We start from the raw sequence: 24,385 nt of genomic DNA on the forward strand, positions 1-24,385 counted from the left end.
GGCGTGGGTATCGGGCACGGACCCGTGCCAATGGGCCTTTATACTCCAAAGGCCCGCACCAATGGGCGCGACTGTTTTAAAAACAGTCGCGCCAACGGCCGAAGCACATTTTTTCTTTTGAATTTCAAATTTGCAAGTGATTTAAATGCATTTTGAGCCTACCAGAGATCTAATCAAGGTTTGTTTGACCATGTGGATGCAGGCAACCGAACAAAATGGTGGTCCAATGGAAAGAAAGGGAGCATGACAGTGTGGACAAATTGGCCATGGAAGACAAAGCTTGCATGGATGCCCTCAGGAATTGCAAGCTGAAAAAACTCTTCCTAATGCCTTACTTACGAGCTCAACCTGAGCTCTTACAATACTTGATCAATCTTTGGGACGAAAACGAGCAAGTGTTCCGATTACAAGACCAAGTATTGGAATTGGATGTTTCTGACATCTATTTCATCACGGGATTGTCACGCAGAGGGTCAGTGCCCATATTGACAGGGAGCAGACCATCTGGTGAGAAGATGGGCGAGGTGATGCCCAGGGGCGCAATTCGGATCCGAGAGAGCAAAGGTGGATATTTCCACCATTCGGGATCTAACACTTAAGGCGGTGTTATTTACCATCACACGGGCTACGGGGGCACAGGCAGCCCACGAGGCAACAAAAAACCAACTCATATTGGCCACAGAGTGTCTGAATCCGACTATTTTTGATTGGGCCACAACAGTGAGTGCAAACATGAAGAGACAGCTTACAAAATGTAAGCGAGGCAAACTGAAGCAGTTTGGCTATGATTCAATTCTGGTAATGTTCATTCTGGAACGATTACCAATATTTCAGGGCCAGGGGGCCATCATAGCTGATCCGGTGCCACGAGAGCCGAGAATGGCTCATTGGGCAGCGTTGATGCCCAGAGGGGGAGGAGGCCAACAGATGTCTTAGAGGCCAGAGTTCTTCGAGTGGCTCCGTTGCCAGCTAATCATGGTCGAGGATTGGCCGTATGCAGGGACTGACTTCACAGGTGACCCAGATCTCCCACTGCCAGAGGGAGATGAGTGGGATGAGGAGCTGGGTATGATCTCTTTTTGATTTTATGTTTTATGATTTTTTTTGTTAATACATGCTCGTTCTAACAACAGTCATATGTGTATGCAGATGTTGGCCCAGAGAGACCAGCCGGTATTTCTTCCATTTCATGGAGAACTTAGCTTGCAACTGACCTTTAGGCAGAGGGTGCCAAGGGAGGAGAGCTGATCCAGAACCTCGAGGGGATCACCCGGGGGATTCCAGATTATGCCCGGCTGGGAGATGTCCCACTGGCATACCAGAGACATACAGTGGGAGTGCCTAGTCGCCTCCAACATCTTCTGAGACGCCTAGTGCGTGCGGTGACTTGTTATCATGAGCACCATGCAGATTAGACACCTAGGCTTTATTTTCATGCATATTTTTTGAGAGACATGTCGTCTCCAGATGTATTAAGACGAACATGCATTATTTTTTGATCTATGTGATGCACACTGTGCAAACATTTCGACATATATATATATATATATATATATATATATATATATATATATATACATATGCTTATGGTCTATTATTGTGCTTTATATGGTTTCTTGTATAATGTTTTGATTACATGTTACGCAAATTCCTGTCTCATACATGATTAGCCAATGCATCAGTTAACGTGTTCAATCGTCATGGAATATGTTGATATGTAATGAAATCAAAATTCCTCTCTAACAATTTAACACGTAAATACAACCTTAAAATACAATGGTCTCTGATGGAATATTGCCCATTGAGCTGGTGGATGACAAGTTGAGAGTTTAGGTTCACAATCAATGTACGAATACCGAGATTAATCGCCTCGGCGAGTAATTCAATCACAGCACTATATTTAGCAACATTGTTTGTGGTACAACCTAAACACACACCTTAAAGATCTATCAACTCACCGTGAGGAACGTAGATCACCCACGCCATAGAAGACAAGTTGCGGGTGCTGCGGTAGGCACCATCAACGAAACCAACGTAAGGTGCACCAGACATCTGCACAAGAAGTAAAAGACACAATAAGCGGCAATCATGCCTTCACACCAAGCCAAAAACATGAAAACACACACACAACACACCTTCTAAAACACATGTATGTACAAACCGAAGTGCATGGAATTTACGCATAGTACTTTTTCAAGTACAGCGCGTTTCGAGGCTTATCGAGAGGATTCCCTTCATAGTCAATTAGCTCGTAGGCCCCTTTCTGCAAAACTCTCTTTGCAATATAAGGCCCCAGCCACATGGGCTCGATTTTCCCTGCCCCCAGCTTATCATTCGCTTGGTCATATAGCAGGACTAAATCTCCCTCAAAAAAAGAACGAGGATGAACAGTATGATCGAAGTGAGTTTTCACTCTCTTCTTCTGTGCTTCGATAGCTAGAGAGGCTAACCGACGGGTCTCGTCCAACTGTTCTAGGTAAAGAAGGAGTTCTTCTACCGAAGTAGTGTTGGGAAGTAATTCGATGGCCAACTTCAACGAAGGGATCTCGCACTCGATTGGAAGGGTAGCCTCCAGTCTGTAAACTAATTGAAATGGAGTGAAACTGGTGGCATCCTTCACAGAGGTTCGGTAGGCCCACAAGGTGGGGAACAACATCAAGTGCCAGTTAGACTTATGCATGCCAACGGTATGTTGAAGCATCGTAACCAGAACCTTGTTGATGGCTTCAACTTGGCCATTGGCCTGAGGATAGTATGGAGTCGAACTATCATGCCGTAAGCCTAGCTGGGTTGTTAGCTCGGTCATCATGTGATTACGGAAATGCTTCCCGTGATCCGTGAGGATGGCCTGAGGGACATCGAACCATGAAATAACATGGTTGAACAAAAATTGCGCCGCTGTGTGACCGTCTTCAGTTAATGTGGGCATCGCCTCGGCCCATTTGGTGAAGTAAGCGACGACAACGATAATATACCCATGCCCCCCGGCCGAGCGAGGGTTACAGGTCGTATAATCAATGCCCCATTTTGCAAAAGGGCCGACGGTGACAACATGATGCAATGGAGTGGGAGGCGCATGCATCTTCCGCTAGTATATTTGGCACTCGTGACAAGAACGGATGGCAAGAATGCAATCCTTAAAGATGGAGGGCCAGCAATAACCAGCGCGGAGGATTTTTTGAGCAGTAGCATATCCGTACATGTGACCACCACAGGCGCCAGAATGGCAGTCATTCAAAACTCCCTCGGCTTCCTCGAAAGTTAGACATCGGCGGAGGACGGAGTTAGCGCCGAGACGGTACAGGGTGTCCCCAATGATACGATAGGGCTGAGACTGATGACGGATCCATCGCCGAGCATCCTTGGACACAGCAAGACGAAAGGAGGACGTTTGTAGATATATTATGATATCCCCGTACCAGGGATCGAGGGTGCTAATTAGGAACAGAGTTTCGTTCGGGATATGGTCCTCTAACCGAGAGGGCGCGGTAGGAGATGGCAAAGAGGAAAGTAACTCGCAAAGACAAGGGATTTATTAGACTTGGCAGTGGTGAATTCCAAGTCAAACTCTTGGAGGATGATGATCCACTTCGAGTACTTGCCCCCCAGCAACTGACGTGACAAAATGTACGTCATCGGGTTGCAATCAGAAACCACGGTAGTAGTATGCAACAAGATATAATGGCGGAAACGTTGGACGACACAAACGGCGGCCAATTCCAACTTCTCGATGTAAGCATATCGAGTTTCCGTATCTAAAAGATTTCGGCTAAGATAATATATGACATGCTCAGTGTCATCATCGTCTTCTTGAACGAGAACCATGCCGATAGTGGTATCGGCAGCAGCTAAATAAAGAGTATAGTCGCGATGATAATTTGAAGGACGCAACAATGGAGCAGAAACAAGGATACCCTTGAGACGCTCAAAGGACTCTTGAGCGACGACATCCCAATGAAAAGGGGTATCCACTTCAGTAGCCGCGTAAAACCTTTAGCCACTTCGGCATAATTTGGAATGAATCGTCTTAAAAAATTCGCTTTGCCCTGCAAACTCTGCAATTGTTGCAAAGAAGCAGGGGGAGGAAGATTCAGAATAGCCTAGACTTTAAGGGGATCCAAATGGTTGCCCTCTCGGGAGACGATAAACCCGAGCAGTCTGCCGGACTCAACGCAGAAGACACACTTATGAGGATTGAGCCTGATACGATAGTGTCGACAGCGGAGAAAGATTTCGCGAAGATGAGCGGGATGGTCCTGGCGTTTGGCTGAATGGGCTGGTAGATCATCCATGTATGGTTGTACAATGTGACGGATGTCATGGAAAGCATAGGACATTGCACGTTGGAAGGTAGCACCGACGTTCTTCAAACCGAAAGGGAGCCTTTTGTAGGTGAAAGTGCCCCATGGATAGATAAAGGTAGTCCTGTGCTGATCGGCGGGCGCAATATTGATCTGGTTATACCCAGAAAAACCGTCCATGAATGAATACATTTCGCTCCCAGCACACTCATCAATGAGTTGATCAATGAATGGTGTGGGGAAGTTATCTTTGGGACATGCCCGGTTAATGTCACGGTAATCAACACAGACTCGAATGGTACCCTGTTTTTTATTCACAAGGATGATATTGGAGACCCAATCTGTGAGTGGGATGGGGTAAATAAAACCATCCTTAAGAAGCTTTTCAACTTCTGCTTTAATGGTTGTAGCCTTTCGGGGGTGCATGGGGTGTAGACGTTGGCGAATAGGCTTAGCACCCGGATACGTAGGTATCTCATGCACCACTAAGCTAGGATCAATGCCGGGAATTTCTTTGTAGGACCAAGCAAAGACATCACGAAATTCGTGAAAAATATCAGTATAGAGCTAAATTTCCTTCTAAGTGCAAGTGACTCCAATATGAATATGCTCGACAATACCTGGTTTCACAGAGATGTCGATGGGCTGGGTCTGCATGATGTTTCCCATATTTCCTTCAGAGGACACTTGATAAACTTGAATGGGTGTTTGAAGGGGTTGAGATGGGAGACAAGGAGCAAACCGCTCAAGACAGGTAAGAATTTCCCGATGGGCAGGGAGAAACGAGGAACGATGGTGACGATCAGACCAAGGAGGTTCCTCGAGAGACATGGTCTCGATAATGGCTTCATCAGAAGGAAAAGTTTCCTTTAAAGGATCCGAAGAAGCGTCATCTCCAAGCCAAGGGGAATGAGCGTACGAGTCGGGAGCCCTGCTCGAAGGAGCAAGTTCAGAAGGGGGAGCCGATGCAACAACGATTTCGATGTAGTTGAGCTCGGCAGGACTCAACGGCATCTCATCGCCCCATGATTCTACCTGATCAGCGGGGGGAAGAACCCACGGATCAGAGCGAACGGAAATCATATTGATAGGAGCGACGTTAGGAGGTGGGAGTGAAAAAACACCCATCAGGGTAGGATCTTTAAAAAGTCCAGCTCCCACACTCTCATATGGTTTGGAGGTATGCTCCACAAAAGGAACGTTGCCTTCGGAAGAGGAGGCGAAGAAGGAGAGCTGGTCTACGGTGACAATCTTCCCCTGATGAGGGAAACGAATGACACGAAAGAGAGATGAAGCCACAACTTGCATGGCATATGTCTAGCTACGTCCGAGAAGGAGCTTGTAGGTAAGATTAGCATCAACAACTTCAACTTCCACTTCGACCGTCTTCCCTTCCAAAGAAATGGGCAAACATTGGAGTATGCCATAAGAGCGAGACTCTCTCCCATCAAAGGCTTCCAAGGTTGTAGGAGACTGGCTCAGCGTTGGAGAACCAATAGCCTTCCAATAGGAAACAGACATGATGCAAGTTGAAGAGCCTTCATCAATGACTGTACGATGAATTGTTTTAGAATTGATAATGACCTGTATGAGGAAGGCGATTTGGTGAGGCAGTCTCGGTGTATGGCTTTCCAGGTCAAAAGTAATAAAATCCGAGTCGACTGGGTCTATGCCACCGATAGCCGATAGCAAGGACTTCCTCTGAGAGGGGCAACTCTATAGTACTTCTAAGGCGGACATAGCAGACGAAGCCTGAGCTAAATCCTCAATGATGCTATAGTGCTGGGTAGCACGAGCATTAGGGTTGTAAGAAGATTTCCGGAGTACACCTTTCAGAGGGGGTCGGATGAGCGTCTCAGTGCTAGGTCTCTCGATATGGAGCGGACTAGAACTAGACGAAGGAGCGCTAGAGGGGACCTCAGGCTCTTTCCCGACAGGCGATAGATACTCTTTTTCCCGAGTACTGATGTGGACGGGATCGTCCTAGCCATAAATACTTGAGAACCAAAGGAAGAAGAGGGTTGAGATGGATTAGCCACCATTTGCGTTTGTTGTGAGGGAAAAGGCTCTTTGAAGACAGCAGGAGTCCCGGGAGCACCTTTCAACAAACGACTAACTTCAGACCACCTCGGGCAGTCTTTGGTATAGTGATCCTCATCATAGATAAGACAAGGGTACTTGGGCTTGCGTTTGGTGCCTTCCTTGGGTGGAGGTTTAGGGGAATCCTGCTTAGGTTGATCCGCTTTATTCTTTCCTTTTCCCTTCTTCTTTCCTTTCGAGGCTTTGTCCGTCGTGGTGGACTAGATGGCTTTGACCTCAGAAGTATTACCAGAATTAGATACAGCCTGAGAAGTATTTTCATTCGGAGCATTCGACTTTTGCTTCCTAGGGTTCGCGGAAGTTTTATTTGAGGGCGGATTAACGGAACCAATGATACCATCAACAGATGGTGTTGGTGGGGCTTTGGAAGTTCTTGGTCTCGGGGCATCAGGCAAATAATCATATAATGTACTAGACTGGGAGTAAACCAAGTCAAGGTACTGAGCGCGCGCAATAGCTTGCTCTTCAGTTACACATGCCCCCATCGCAATGTCCCATGGTATCGGACTGACAAACGAAGTCGTGAACCAGTCGGTGAGAAGCTGATCGGGAATCCAAAACTTAATCAAACGACGACGCCGTCTCCATTCATGGATATGATCAGAGATATGCGTAGCTGTTGTCTGTTTTAAGGATGTTAGGAGGTGTGTGCCCATTTCATATCGAATCGGAAACTAAAAATGAGTTAAAAATTCCATAGCCAACGAGTTAAAATCCTAAAAAGATCCGTGAGATAACTCAATATACCATTTAGCAGTAGACTGGTGAGAGTCCTTTGAAAAAGGCGAAGCCGAATTGAATCATTAAGCCACAAATTCGATGAACACCATAGATGATAAGTCATGACGTGAGCTTGAGGATCTTCTCCAACTTTACCATCAAATTTGGGACAATCACCGGGAATCTTAGTTGGAACCGGCGGCCAATACGGATTATGAAGAATAGGATCATTGGTCAGTTTGGACACATCCGGTAATTCCAACGTCGCTAAAAAGGGTAACTGAGGGTTAAAGGACATCTGGGGCTGCGGATAGGAAGGAGTACCAGAGTTCCAGCCAGTTGGTGGTTGCCCCCATTGATTTTTTCCAGACGGATTTGGCCCCGAAGGGTTTTGTCCGTAGGGATTTTTCCCATAGGGGTTATAGGATGGCTGACCTTGGATTTGCCCCCCAGAATTCCATTGATTACCAAATTGGCCTGCAGGAGAAATATAAGGTTGTTGGTAATTCTGATAAGGACTCACCTGCAGTTGTTGATAATTTTGATACGAGGCAAATTGAGTTTTCCCTTGGGATTGCTGGAAACCATAAGGCAGCTGGGTTCCAAACTGAGCCTGAGAGGCAAGTTGCGTTTGATAGGCTGGCTGGGATTGAAATCCAACCTGCATTTGAAGACCATATTGGGTCTGGGGCCCAACCTGGGACTGAAAACCGGGTTGAGCTTGAGATTGGCCCATCTGCCCAGAAGGATGAGCTTGCTGGGTGTTGGGTTGTCCTTGTACAACTGAGGGTTGTCCTGACAGACCAGATGGCTGAGTGGACTGGACAGTTGGTTGACCTGATTGGATTTGAGGTCGACCGACCTGCCCAGATGCTTGAACATACTAGACAGTGGGTTGGCCTTGCTGAACGTAAGGTTGACCAGCTTGCCTAGAAGGATAACCTTGCTGGACACCAGGTTGACCTTGTTGCATGTAAGGTTGTCTCGGATTACCAGAAGGTTGAGCAAAATAGGTAAAAGATGGACCACCAGAGGTTAAAGGTTGTCCCTGAAAGGGTTGTCCTTGAGGGCCCCCAGGTTGCCTTGGATAAGACTGCCCATAATACTGCTGCCCTTGAGAGGTTTGCACGTAAGACGGTTGGCCTTGATTAGGTGGTCCTTGAAGATTTGTAGGCGATACTTGGCCACCATGGTAAGTGGTGGTGCCCCAAGCAACTGATAATGGAACCGAGACCTCAATGGTAGGATGAGATGGCAAGGATCCGGTAAGATAAAGGTGATTTCCTATGGGATCGCAGTAATGGAACGAACCTTGTGAGCTCAGATGCTGAACAACTTGTAAATACTGATCGTATGCCCCCCTGCTGGAATGGAACCAAAAGAAGGTGAGGCATTTACCACAAGATTAACAACTCCGGGTACGGATGCTGATGGGCCACTGTAAGCTGACCTTGAGGAAGGCCCAGCAGCAGCGGTCACAACTGAGGATGCAGTAACGACACCGACAACGGGGGTTGAAGAAGCCACACAAACAGTTGGAATAGTCAGGACGGAAGTGACAGACACATTGTGAATTTGAGGAATAAAGGACTCCGAGGTCGGAGTGACGGTGTGTGACCATATAGAACTCGTAGAGGGAGTCCTAGAAGACATAACATCCCTTAACGCCTTATAGTGTAAAGGCAACATAACACCAAGAGGGGTGTTAGGAAAAGGTGTAATTTCCGTTGCGGTGGGAATTTCACCACTCGTCGCAACGGATTCTTCACTTGTGACAGGGGATATGTCCTCCATATCAGAAGAAGACATTGGAACCGAAACACCAGGAGGAGTAGGAGGGATATCTTCTTCAGAAGGCTCCCAAACGAGGTTCCAGTGAATTTCGTAAGCCTCGTCGTCTAGAGCACAAGAGTTAATCGGTTGTATACTCGAAATAACAGGGAGAGTATCACTCACAACCGGTACCTCAGGAGCAACAGAGGAAGGATACCCTTGGTCACTCAGAACGGGAGATAGGATCGGTGATTCCGCCAGGATGACAACTTCAAAAGATCCTAGGCAAACTAACGAGAAAGGACCTTACTCAAGCTAACACAAACAAGATCTAACCGGGTAAATGTGAATCATGGCCGAATAAATTTTAAGACATAGGAACAAAGCTTTACCTTTTCATTTTTAAAGAGTCGAGAAAAGGACAAAAGATGACTCTAGTGGCCTTTGAATATTTAATGAGTCTGAAGTGACAAGTGCTCAGATGGACCTTTTCTTTTAGGGAGTCCGAAAAGGAATGAAAGTGACTACTTTGGAGGACTAGGCAAAAAGGTTTACCAAACAAATCTGTAAAACTGCATATACACCTTGGCAGTCATATGAAAACCAAGGACTTTCCGTATGGTAGTCAATCTTCCCGAATGCTGTGTTCGGTGCGTTACAGCTTGTAAGGCGGCAGACACGGTTTCCTATGGATAAAGGATGATAACCTAGTGGGGTCTCCCCATATACTCGATGGTACGTGGGAGCTAAAATCCGTACTAGACCACTATTGAGTCACAGAAGGAAGAATCACCCAACCTTGAGTGGAAACAAAAGTGACTAGGTTTAACGACGCTGGAGCACGTCTGTAGCCTAGACCTCTAAATGTGTGCGTTATGTTCCAATGCATTGTTAGATTCATTCAGTTCATTTTAAAGTTGATCTTGGATTATGTTTCAGTTTTCAGGCCTTACCGTATGTAATGTCTCAAAATTTCCTAAATGCAAACTATATGCCACAATATATCATTTCATTCGATGAATGCTAACTATGAGAGAGTTGAGAGCTTTCACACAAACAAAATGATCATAGAACAATCAACAATATCTCTAATGCAGCTAATGGAAATTAACAAACTTTTCTTCAAAGTCACTAATCACTAATAACAACGAAAAGCTCTAATTCACATTAACTAATGAAAAGCAAAAGAGATTGTTTTTTTTTTTAAATTGATGGCAAGATGCACTAAACAAACTTTGAGAAACGATAATAAAAGAGTAAAAACACAAATTTCACTCAATGCAAACACAATCAGATCCCTAAATGCCAAAGCAGTCCTTCAAAACCAAGAAAAGTCCCAAAGACACCAATGAGCCGTGTAATCTAGGCCCAAAGCGAGACTAAGCGGAATCCAAGTGAAAAAAGGGGTAAGTCACTCAAATAATGCAATAAAATGCTTAACAACCACTAAACGAGTGCAAGGGAGTAATCAGAAAGTCGACTGTACTGCTAGAAGACCAAAAACTCATAAAGAAGGCTCAACACACAAAGCCACTAGATGCCCTAGGGATAAAACGTGAAATCGATAGAAAATGGCAAACACCCAAAGGGTAAAGGTTAAAACCAGTCAAACAAGACTCCAACACACTCAAGCAGTCGAAAAAATGTATCCAAAAACAAAGACCAAGCTCAGAAGGCTTAAAACAAGCAAACTTTAAAAGTTCCCAGGCCTGGCGCGACTGTCAGGCTGCAAAGAGCACCGTTTAAGGATTGGCGCGAGTTCTATATTAGCAACTTGCGCCAATTGGCGCGACTGTTACGCTAAAAAAGCGCGCCAATCAAGTTTGCTATGCAAAAATAAAAAAGAAGCAATCCAAGACTAGGCCAACGATAACCAGGTAAACCAAGAAGCAAGAAAGAGCAAAAGGACTCAACCAGAAGGCTGAACAAGCAGGTAAAAATCAAGAAACAACCAAAAAAGGCAAGAAAAGCTCCCCAGCGGAGTCGCCAAATTGTTGTGGAGGTAAATCCCCTCTGCGGACAGAGGCGATCCCTACTAGCCCAGACTGGGTCTAGCAACAATCATACAACGCTACAGCACAAGTTCCTAATTGAAAATTAATAGACCAGTGATGAAGGCCTACCTGGATTCCAACGCTAGTGCTTGTAGAATAGGTGGTGCTCCCGTTCCTTTGCTCCGGTAGATCACAATCCCCACGATCTCCGCGAATGGACACCTGCACATACAAGAAACGATGAAAAAACAAACATAAAATCCAACAGATGCAACTATATATCAGTCAGAAAGGATATAACTCATCATCATCACAAATAACAATAAGAGTGGAACCATAACCAATAGTCGTTCATTAACAATTCATCGAAGAAGAATACAACCAAAGTTCTGACGCTAGATTCTCCTTTGGCTGGGTAGTCAGCAACACATGTCTTGTAAAGCTGGTTGGGAATAGGGACAAGCCTCTCTCTCTTCAGTTATTGGACAAGAATCTCCTTGCTTGGATTTGGCCTTGTGGGAATTAAGAAGGCTCTTGCAGCATGAAGCTCTTGGAAACTTGACAATTCTCAATCTCTGGAACTATGGAACTAGCTTTGCCAAGGAAAATGGACAAGCTTTTATAGATGGAGGAAGAGGAGTTTGGATCATCCACAATAATCATGGGATTGGCCATATCATCAAGGAAGCTTCCATGAGAGGTGGAAAACCACTTCCTCTCTATGGAAGTCCGTAGCCAACCCACCCAACTCAAGATAGATTCAGTACAGGAATTTGTTAGGATGAAACTTTTGCCATTTGTTTGTTAAAAAACACCATTGATTATGGTTGGCGCAGGTGCGACTCTGTGACAGAGCGCCAACTGGCGCGCCCTCTTTGGAGGATTTCCCCCATTGGCGCGAGGGCTGCACTATGGAACCGCGCCAATGGAAAAAGGGCTATTTTTAGGGTTTTTTAGCAGGAGATGTCTTCAAGGTGAACAAAACTCATGTTCAGGGGAATGAAATGCAAGTGTTTGTAGGCCATGTCACTTCTCATAGGTCTCGGAATGAGTCCTCCAAGATGCGGGAGAGGGGTAGCAGGGACGGTGACAAATTGCTGTGTAACAAAAATATATCTCTAAGGTAAAATATTAAAAGTCTATACTAAATTACCATTTATAATATTTTATTAAATATTGAACTTAAATTTTTTTGCATAAAAAATGTGTTAAACTAATTAGTGTTCCAACATTTAGTAAATATACCAAACACATTGCATTAAAATTTTACAAGTACACTAACACATTCAATGCTTTATATTTATTCAACTACATCATTCATAGTGCCCTTGCCAAAGTTTTCAACCATTGATAATTTTAAAAATATCATTTTATTTATTTATGTGATTTACCTATTTGTGTGTTGGATTTATTATCATGCATTAAAGTTAGTGCACCAATAGGTATACCCAACACACTTATGATAACTATTTATAACACTACCTCCCACCCCCTTGGATATACTAGGTCAGGTGGAAGGTGTTAACTTTCATTTAACCCAACCTCCATTGTATTATCATGGAAATGGGGTTACAAAATTTCTTCCTTTCCCCAAAATTAGCATAGTTAGCCTTAGGATTCCCTGTCACACTCAGCTTGTCAAGAGCTTTCCTATGATATAAATTTCATTAGAATTTGATAACTAGATCTCAAGCTATGCCCTTTTCAAATTTTGCCAATAGATCCTTTCCATGTAGACAATACCTGCCACGTAACATCCACATGTCATTCATATACCCTAGCCATGTCATATCAATGAAATTCCTTGATGTATGTTTGTTTGATGGTTTGGATTTCATTACTTAAACTCCTAGACCCTTGTATTAGTTCAACCGCTAGCTCACATCCAAGCCCCAAACCAACTCCACACTACCACATACTCCAAACCCTAAACTCCCAAACTCTTAGACTAGTTTGGCCCTTGTCTCACATCTAAGTCTTGAACTAACTCTATGCACTTCCTGCACCGCGAACCTGCGGACTCCTAAAATTCTGAATTGAAATAAATAGTTTAATAAAGTGCAGGTCCCATCCCACTCTATAGTGTTAGAAACATTGGTATAGGCCCCTCTAGTCTAACCCAAGTTCAAGCTTGACCTATCTCGCCATGTTGTAGCACATTGCATAATTATAACGTGTTCTCGCATCCATCCCAAATTTGATTCCAAATCGACTGCATAGTAGCCACTAAATATTACCTACCATAACCATAAAAAGGACTTTTGGTTTTTCTACAATCCTTTTAGGGATTCGACTAGGGTTATCCAAGAGCCTAGTTCCATCCTAACCATGCCTTAATGCAATGATCATTTCCTTGAGTTGTCAAGACACATCTAAGCAATGGATAAACAATGAATGCATAGGTTCATAAGAGCTTAATCATGCCTACTATCCAGGAATTTATGCAACCAGTATCATGGCATTGACACACAGTGGGCTTAGCCACAACAATACAACTATTTTATAATGTAGCTAAATATGAATGACCATTACTATACCATGAGTAAGGGAATTTATAACATGCAAACCCTGCAAGCTTCGTAGCCATATAACATACTTACACATCACTTTAAATGGAAACCTCCTAACATGGAGACTCTTGTCTAAAATATAAAAGATAGACCATGGAATTCCAATTACCACAACAACATTACAACAAATTAACAAGCCATATAAATTTTCCATGAGTATAGCAATCATGTCAAAATCCTAAAGTTTGGATACCATGAGATTAACAAGTACACATTTCATCAAGACATACATGAATACACACATCTCATTAAGAGAACATGCTATATAATAACATTAATCATTCACATATCATCAACATGTAAAAATACATAAGTAAATAAATCATCTTATGAAGAAATCAACTACAATCTGAGAGTAGGACTTCAACTCTCTTCCTAACCATGGGCCAATTGCATTGTTCTTCTTTCTTGTAGTTAACCACCCCCTAGCCAAATTCAAATCCTGTGAAGGGAAGTGCTCAAGGGATATAAACTCTAATCACATGTATGTTTACATGAGAATCTAGAGTCCACAATGCCTCCACCTAGCATCTAGGAGTCCAGAGCATAGAGTGTCTCCACCCAATATGATTAGGTTTGGATATACAGAACATCTAAATCTCCACTTGTTATGTAACCAACTCACAAAATAGAAGAAAATATAAATCAACAACTTAAAAATTATCCTCTTCGAGGGGGAAACCTCCTTTACCTTACATAAATAAACAATTCTTGATGATACAAATGACAATACCTCCTTTATATATATAGGAGTCTAAGGGGTCATAATATAAACAGAGCCTACATAACAATAATAATGTAAGGGCACAACAATAAAAATAGTGGTCTTCTATGGGGTACAACAATAACAATATGGGGGCTACATGGGCACAAAAATAACAATAAAGGGGCTACACTAGTATTATATTGACCTAACATGCCCCTCCCCTTCAAAAAAGTGTTGTACTTAATGCTTGAGTAGTTTTGGATGCTTCTATATAAAATTATCTTCCTCCCATGTGGAATCTTCAGCAAGTAAGTTCTTCCACTTAATGAGATACTCCGAAATTGATGGATTCCATAGCTGTCGGGTTCTTGTTTCTGTGACTACTTCAGTCTCAAATATGATTTTTCCTTCTTCGTCAAGTTTTGGAAACATTGTTTGAACTGGAATCTTGTCATCGATAACCTTCTTTAAGCATTAAACATGGAAAACTAGGTGTACTCGAGAAGATGCATGCAACTCCAATTTGTATGCCATAGTACCAATCTTTTGCAAAACCATGCAAGGACCATACTACTTGAGTAATAATTTATTATCCTTCTTAGATTGCTTGAGAGAAATTTTTTTGTATGCTTGTAGCCGTAAAAATACCCAATCACCTAAATCAAAACATCTTTCACTGCAATGCTGATTTTCCTGTTGTTTCATTCAATTATGCGCTAAAGTGAGGTTATACTTTAAGAGTTGGAGAACTTGTTGTTGATTCTCGATGTGATCTTCCACTGCTTGAGCCTTATAATTTTCTCTTAAAGATGATGATGGATGGTGGATGATATCCATAAAGTGCCATAAAATGGGGTCATTTTTGCTACAACATAGAAGTAAGTGTTATCCACCATTCAGCTAGAGGTAACCACTTGACCAATTGTGTTTGTTTATCAGATACAAAGAACAAAGATATCCTTCCAAACATTTTTTCACTATTTCAGTTTTCCCATTAGATTGAGGATGATAAGATGAGTTATGAGCTAATTGAGTACCAAGATAAGAAAATAATTCCGTCCAAACATTTCCAGTGAAAATGGGATCTATGTTACTTACTATAATCTTTTGGTTTCCATGAAGCTTTTTAATTGTTTCCATAAATGTAGTAGCAACTGTACTGGCTTTAAAAGGACGAGATAATGCACAAAAGTGTGCATACTTTGTAATTCTATCAATTACCACCATGATGACACTCTTTCCTTCATACTTGGGTAAACCTGTAATAAAATCCATTGATACCTCCTCCCAAGGCTGACTTGGAATGACTAAAGGTTGTAACGGATCCAGGGTCTTAATTGTATCAACTTTATTTTGTTGGCAAACCAAACATTCTACCACAAACTTCTGAATATCAGATTTAAGGCCATCCCAAAAAAATTCCTTCTTGACCCTATGGTAAGTTTTTAAAAATTCTAAGTGCCCTCCTAAGGGAGAGGTGTGCAATTCCAAAATAATATTTTGTTTGAGTTGGGAATTCTTACAAAGATATAAGCAATATTTGTACCATAATGAATCATTTTTCCAGCTAAATGTATCAGATGTACTAGGATCTTGTTGCAACTTTTGAATGAGTGTCCACACCTCTTCATCATTCTTCCATTCATCCCTTGCTTCGGTTATCCACTCCGGTTGGATAATAGAAATGGCACAAAGCAATGCTTCCACATCCTCATCCTTTCTTGAGAGTGCATTTGCGACAACATTTTCTTCCCTTTTTTGTAGATGATTTCAAATTCATAACCCAACATCTTTCTCACCCTTTTTTGCTGCTCTTCTGAAGATAATCTGTGTTCCAAAAATTATTTAATACTATCATGATCAATTTTTATCTTTAAGTGTCTTCCCATTAGGTAAGGTCGCCATTGCTTTAGTGCATGTAATATTTCCAAAATTTCCTTCTCCTAAATAGGTTTGTGTAAATACTTTCCTTTGATTGGATGACTTTCAAAAGCAATGGGTCTTCATTCTTGCATTAAAACAACACCGATTCCATTTCCTGAGGCATCACATTCCACAATAAAGGTTTTTATGATGTTTGGCATAGCTAACACCGATGCTTGACACATTGCATATTTCAGATGTTCAAAGGCCTTAGTTGCTTCTAGAGTCCAATAAAATACATCTTTCTTCAGTAATGATGTTAGAGGTTTTGTTATTCTCCCATAATTCTTAGCAAACTTGAGATAATACCCTGTCAACTCGAGAAATCCTCAAATATGCCTTATGGTTTTGGGGATTTTCCATTCCTTAATGGATTTAATTTTGTTAGGATCTACCTTAACACCCTCATGAGATACAATATGACCCAAATATTCCACCTCCTGTACTCCAAAGAAACGTTTGGAGGTTTTTTCATATAATTGTTTCTCCTCCAATAGTTTGAGCACCATGTCAACATGTTGAACATGATCCTTCCAAGACTTGTTGTAGATTAGTATATCATCAAAAATTACTAACACAAATTTTCTAAGGAAGGGTTTGAAAATGGAATTCATCAAACCTTGAAATGTGGAAGGTGCATTAGTAAGGCCAAAATGCATGACCAAAATTCATAATGACTCCCATGAGTTTTGAATGTTTTTTTTTGGAATGTCTTTAGTCTTCATTCTAATTTGATGATATCCTAAAGAAAGATCCATCTTGGTGAAGTAAATTCCTCCATGTAATTCATCCAACCATTCATCAATGAAAAGAATGGGAAATTTATCTTTAATAATGAGCTTGTGGAGTTCCCTATAATCTAGACACACACTCCATGATCAATCGTTCTTGTGCAACAATACTACTGGTGAAGAGAAAGAAATTTGGCTAGGTTGAATTATACCAGCCTCTGGCATTTCTGCAACCATACGTTGAATTTCACTCTTTTGGGAATAAGGATATATGTAAGGCCTGATGTTTGGAGGAACACTTCCTGGAATCAAATGAATAGCATAATCATGATCACGAAGAGGTGGGAGGCCTTTGGGAGTCTCAAACACCTTGAAATGATTGTCCAAGGCTTTTTGGAGATTTGGAGAAATAGATATTTTGATGTTTGAACCTCTAGTGAGCATAATTGTGGAATTATGCCCCGTTGTTATTTCTTCAAAAGATTTGTCATGCCATTAGATCTAATTATATTTCCTGGTTTCCTTGGATACCCCTTAATTCAACTTCCTTTCCTTCCGAAAAAAAATTCAAGAAAAGTTCTTGATAATTGAAATCTATCGTCCCAAAAGGTTGTAACCATTGGACTCCTAATACAACATCAACACCACCCATTGGAATGGAAAGCATTGGAATATTAAATAAATATTCCCCCATGGTTAGCTTGATATTATGTCACTTTCCCGAGAAATTTATAGTTCCTCCATTTGCAACCATCACTTAACACTCTGATGCTGGATATAGGAAGCAATTCAATTCCTTGGCTATCTTACAATGAATAAAATTATGGGTACTAACCGAATAAATATACACTATTACCTTTTTCTTCTTGATATATCCTTCTATATTAAGAGTTTGAGGAGTGGTAATTCCTGCCAATGCATTACAAGATATGGTCGGATTCATTTCTTCTTTCTCTAGGGTTGGTTCCTAGTGTATATCCTCCTCTTTTGATTTTTCTTGTTCCTTTTCTCCCTCCTCTTCATAATCTACGTATAATAATTTATTCTCAGCACACTTATGACCTTTAGTGTATTTTCTATCACAACTGTAACAAAGCCCTTTTTCTCTTTTTTCCTCATTTGTTTTGGTGTCAACATTGTAGGTTGTGGAATGCTAGGAGAAACAACACTTCCATCTTTATAATTGTGAGGGGTAGACTTCCTTGTTTCCATATTTTGCTTTCAACGTTTCTTTCCACCTTGAATGCCTTCTCCAATGAATCAAGTTCCCAAAGGCAAACCTCATGTTGGATGTTATTTTTTAAAGTCCCTATGAAGACATCAATCCTATGCCCTTCTGGAATATCGATTCTCTAATATTCAATTTTTTGAAGTCTTCAATATGCTCCGCCATTGAACCTTTTTGTTTGAGATTTATCAATTGCCTAAAGAAGGCGTTTCTCTTTGTATATTCATAATGTTCTATAATTTTCTCCATAAAAAGTGACTAGGTGACAAGCAGTTTATGAGAACAAAGCCATCTATACCATACAGACTGATTAGGTTCTAAATATAAAGATGTAATACGTACATTTTGTGAGGGTTGCACATCTTGTAGATCAAAATATTGCTCGATCTGTAGTATCTTATTACCGGATCCTTGCCATCAAAATTTATCATATCTATATTTGGAATGTGGTGGTTCATAAGCCCAACATTGGAATCTCTAAAATCATAATTCATATTCCTTTTATCCTCATCATGATTTTCATGGATTACCTTGTCACCACTGGGAATATTTTCCTGCAACAACTTTGTCAAACCTTCCATGTCTGCTTTTAAACCTTCCATATCCCATTTTAAACCATTCATGTCTCCTTTTATTTTTTTTCTTTAAACCATCCATCTTAATAGTTATCACTCCCAATTCATTTTTGGTTTCTCTTGAAATTTGTTGCACTTAGTGCTATAACTTTGATATATCATGTTTCATTTCTTCCTCTTCTTCATGCATCATATTATAGATTTCTGGTTGCTTATTGGGTGTGTCCATTTTTGTTTTTGTTTTGAGGCATATTAGAATGAAATAATGATATTTGTGCTTATCTATGCCCTTTGAATCACTTCAAACTGATTCTTCAAGCAAAAGTTATGCAAATTAAAAAAAACAGACACATATTTTTTCCTTATTTTTTGGAGTGAGATATTGGAACTGCTGTATCTCTATAATTTTGGCTCTTCAAGGTCTAAAATTTAGTCTTGTGGTGGCCTTCTGTGTCTTCTTTCCAATTCCACAAGTCATACCAAATTTAGATTCTTCAAGATAAAGTTATGCCTAATCTACCATAATGACCTAATTATGGAATGGTTCAGTAAAGCAAACTTATATTGAGTGCCACGTGTCACTGTTTTGACCTTCGGTCCTAAAAATTATACACAAAATACTAAATTTTGTGCATGTTTGGTCAATTTTTACAAAATTCAAATTCGATGCTTGAAGATAAATTTATGACAATTTTTCCTTGGTCACTTGTTTGAGAGTGAATTCTGGAGCATGAAAAAACCCTAACTTCTTTGGACCATATCTCAGAAAATATAGATAACCAAGATCTAAAATTCAAGCACGAAGTTCACCAAGATTTTGGCTCTAAGTGGTCAGAATTTTAGCTTCTGAAACTTCGTATAAAAAATGTTATAGCGAAAATTCCACGATGACATGTTTGAAGCAGTAAAACCCTAGAATCCAAAGCTTTGATACAAAATGTTATGCAAACATCTCACAAAATGGAAGAAAAGATAGATCAATGACTTAAAAATTATCCTCTTAGATGGGGAGACATTTTTTACATTACATAAACGAACAATTCTTGGATGATACAAATTAAAAGACCTCCTTTGTATATATAGGATTCTAAGGGGTCACAATATAATCAAAGTCTACATAACAATAATAATGTAAGGGCACAACAATAACAATAGTGGGCTTCTATTGGGCACAACAATAAAAATATGGGGGCTACATGGGCACAATAATAAAAATAAGGGGGCTACAATGAAAATAATAATGAGTGGTCTACAGTAGTATTATAGGGACCTAACACCACCCCACAATTGGTACAGATAATCAAAACCTACTACAGTTCCACTCTACAACCAGGTTCAGGGAATCTAGAGCAATAGTGCTCCACCCATAAAAACAATATAGGACTCTATAGATCTAGACATCTCCACCCACTTTGCACTTTAGGAATACAGAATCATAGTGATTCTATGTATCTCTTACAAGAATCCAAATCACACTATGTATTCCACCTGATAGCCTCCATGGGAATCCAGAGATTTGGGTCTCCACCTACAACTAAAAATCAGTAATACAAAGGGCTAGTCTCCACCCGAACAAAAACATAAGTATCCAAAGCACACCAATCCACCTCATGTTCATATCTCTTTTAATTTTGTTACCTTTCACAATCTACATATCCCTATTTTCCTCCATTCATGCCTCTTCTTCCTTATTCTCCTTTACCTTCCTAGTACATTGGGCCTGTTGACTAAGCTCACGTATCCACGAGGATTGAATCTTGTAGGCTCGTCCTCCCTTTAGGATGCCCATATGTGGCCATTAATTTTTGTTCCTCTACTATGTTGGTCCGAAAGGCTTCTTGCATAGGTTTAAATGGATGTTCAACTATCACTTTTAATTTAAATATGGAGACGGGTGTCTAATTAAGTTTTTTCAACTTCCGTAAGTAATTTTCCCCACATTCCTTTATAGGCTCTTGAATATGTGTCCACATTTAGTCCAGTCATCATTTATTAATTTTATATTAATTTACATCCATTTACATGTAATTGCACATAGAAATATTTACAAGAGGGTAAAAATGTTGTTGTTACAAACCCCACCCCCTTAGAGGAACATCGTCCTCAGTTTTCTACATATGGACACACACACAAAATTTACAACAAGATTTATACATAACAAATTTATTTATAGTTACATTTACACTTGCTTGCTCAAAAAACAAAAATGAGTACGACACCTTCATTTGATCACCCATCTCCCATGTGGCTTCCTCTGGTCCAAAGTACCTCCACTACACCTTGATCTGCTTGATTACTCAATTATCAAGCTCAATATTCCTATGATATAGAATGCACAAGGGTTCCTGATGGAACTCTCCCTCTATTTTTAAATGTATAACAAAACAATAAATCACATGATTAACATCATGTACTTATATTTAAAACAAAGAAACATGGAAAACATTGTGAGCATTCATGGTATGTGGAAAGGACAATCTATATGCCACTGGTCCTATTCTTTTTAGAACTTGAAATGGCCCATAAAATTATGGTGCCAACTTAGCACACGACCCACTTCTCATTGAAATTCTCTTTGTTCTAACACAAATATACACATGATCTCTCACTTTAAACTTTTTATGCACTATGTGATGGTATGCATAGACCTTATACCTATCTTGAGTTTCCTTTAGATTTTTCTTGATGTTTTTTACTTCTTTCTTAATCTCTTTGATCATATTTGGCCCAATACACACCCTATTCACTTGATCACTCCAGCTAATTGGAGTGTTGCATTTCCTACCATAAAAAGTCTCAAACAAAGTCATTTTCAATGATTCTTCATAACCATTATTGTAGGAAAACTCCACCAAAGACAAGATCTCTTCCCATCTATTTAGTTGGTGCATGAAATACATTATAAATGTGTCTTCCAACACTCTATTTATCCTGTTAGTCTACCCATTTGTTTGTGGATGGTAGGTTGTACTAAAATCCAACTATGTCCCCAAACCAGCAAAGAATTCTTTCCAAAATTTAGAAGTAAAATTTGCATCCCGATTTAAAATAATATTCTTAGGAATTCCACGTAACCTCACTATTTCTTTTATGAAAACTTGGGAAACATCACTTGTTTTATGGGTACACTTAACAACCATAAAGTGAATTGTTTTCTCCACTTGTCCACCAGAACCATGATGGCGTCGTGTTACCTAGCTATCTTTGGCAAACTATGATAAAATCCATGGAACTTACCTCCCACTTCCATTCCAGAATGAGGATTGGATGTAGAGACCCCACTAGATGATTGCATTCTACTTTTACCTATTGACATTCTATACATTTGGAGATATATTTAGCCACATCCCTTTTCATACCTAGCAATTAATATGCATTTTCCATGGTTGTTAGCATCTTTTGATAACTAGGGTGGCTAGAGTATGGTCTCTTATGGAATTCATATACAATGAGATTTTTCAAGTTGCTCTCACAAGGTATATACAACCTATTTTAAATCTTATCATCCCTATTAGAAAATTATATATTACAGAGCAATGGAACACATAAAATATTGTAGAAACAAAAACACAGAAAATGCATAAAACAAGAGAGAGACACATATATATGTGGTTCACCCGATTTGGGCTACATCCACGGAGAAAAAACTAGTCCTTCCTTTTATATTATCCATCAAAATGAAGAGATACAACCTATAGTCGATTCGTTGTAATTTTCTCTTAGTTCTCACACAGTCTCCTCTCTCTTTCTCGCTTAGAATACACATATATTCAGCCGCAATATAATTCCCTCATATATAGCGAGGGGTTTCCTTCTAGGGAAATAGACCCTAAATTAAACATAACTTCTACCGTCAGATCACCCGCCTAATGAACGGCCTAGATTGACTACGAAATTACAATATTTTACAAGGCAATTTTACATCTATTTTTAGCTTCGAGGTCGCTGCCCATGAACCCTTGCTGGGGTGGGGGGGCAACGACAAACAAATGGGTGTCGTTATCGCCCCATTACAAAATGGGATCCATTGCGGCAATACCTTTGAATAAAGAAGATAATCAGGCACCATACCCAACAATCCCATCCTTTGAGAGAGAAAAATTATTACTCTTCACTCCCTCTCGCTCTTGTTGCAAAATTTATTTTCATTGTTGGAAATGCTAATCTTGCTACTCTATTTATTTAATATGTTCTTGAAGGTTATTTCCACATGAACTTACAACTACTACATGTGATACTTGCATGCTCTTGTTGAGTGCATCAACTACCTTATTTTCCTTTCCCTTTATGTACTTGATTTCAAAGTCAAACTCATTGATTAAGGCTAACCACATAACCTACTTGAAATTCAACTTGGGTTGATCAAACAATTACTTCAGTCCTCCATGGTTTGTCATAAATGTAAATTTCCTCCCTGGAAGGTAATATTTCCACGTCTTTAGTGTGTGGACTATTGTTGCTAGCTCAACATCATGAGCGACATAGTTATGTTCATGTTCATTCAACTTCTTGGACTCATCGCAAACTATGTGTCCCTCTTACAAGATAACTCCACCCAGCTCTTCTTTGCAATCATCTATGCATACCATGAAGTCCTTATTTAGTTCAAAAATCCTTAACACTGGTGCATGTGTGAGTAAGTGCTTCAACCACTCAAAACTTGTAGCACATTTAGCTATCTATAGGAATTAAACTTCTTTTCTTTGCAATGTTGTGATGGGATATCCAATCTCATATAAATTTCTAATGAATATTTTATAGTATCCCGTAAAACCCATGAATGATCTGAATTTTGATACATTTTTTCAAGTTGGCTATTCCATAATTTCCTTAACTTTTTCTGGGTCAACTGCCACACCCTCCTTTGAGACCATATGACCCAAGTATTGGATCTAGGACTAAAAAGAACTTGCATTTGTTGATTTTTGCATAGAGCTTATGCTCTCTCAACAATATTTTTAGTACTACTGCCAAATGCTCTTCGTGCTCCTCTTTGGTTTTTTAATATATCAATATATCATCAATGAAATCTAATACAAATTTATCCAAATATGGAATGAGAAGAATGTTCATTAAACATATGAAATCAACATGGCATAACAACAAACTCATAGTGCCCATACCTAGTTCTAAATTTAATTTTGTGGATGCCTTCATCTTTGATACATACCTAATGGTACCTAGCTCTCAGATCAATGTTAGAAAAGGTTGTTTCTCCCTTTAGTTGATCAAATAAGTCATCAATCCGTGGCAATGGATATATTTTCTTCGTGGTGGATTTATTGAGTTGTTTATAGTCTACACACAACCTCAATGTGTTGTTTTTATTTCTAATGAATAGAACTAATGCTCCCTAAGGTGACACGCCCAAAATAATGTGACCCTTGTCCAACATTTATTTTAGTTGTAGCTTCAACTTAATCAACTCAGACGTGCTCATTCAATTAGGGGTTTTGGATGTCAGTATTATTCTAGGAATTAATTCAATTGAGAAATCAACTTCCATGTGTGGTGGAAATACTAGGATTTCCTCTAGAAAACATCCTCAAGCCATGTTAAAGTTGAATTCCCTCTCAATCCATATTTACTGCCTTTAGACCTGTTGGTTAGGTGAATGATGAGTAACCTACAACCCTTCTAGCCACAATGATTTAGTTGCAGTGTTGTCACTAATCTAACAAATACTTTTTTGGCCTTTCCCTGCAACGTTCACTTTTCCTCGTTGTCACTGAGGCACTTGATGGACTTGTTGTAGCAATCGACC

At 40.2% G+C, this 24,385-nt stretch overlaps 1 pseudogene; it reads left to right on the plus strand.

The window, feature by feature from the left end:
* The first annotated feature begins 975 nt into the window (after positions 1-975).
* The window catches only part of LOC149166933 (CSC1-like protein ERD4), a 38,151-nt pseudogene continuing 14,741 nt past the window's right edge, over positions 976-24,385 (plus strand).

The sequence above is a fragment of the Pinus tabuliformis genome, chromosome 5_1, assembly GCF_031772625.1.
Source record: "Pinus tabuliformis cultivar Carrire ecotype Pingquan chromosome 5_1, CPIR1, whole genome shotgun sequence".
NCBI classification, from domain to species: domain Eukaryota; kingdom Viridiplantae; phylum Streptophyta; class Pinopsida; order Pinales; family Pinaceae; genus Pinus; species Pinus tabuliformis.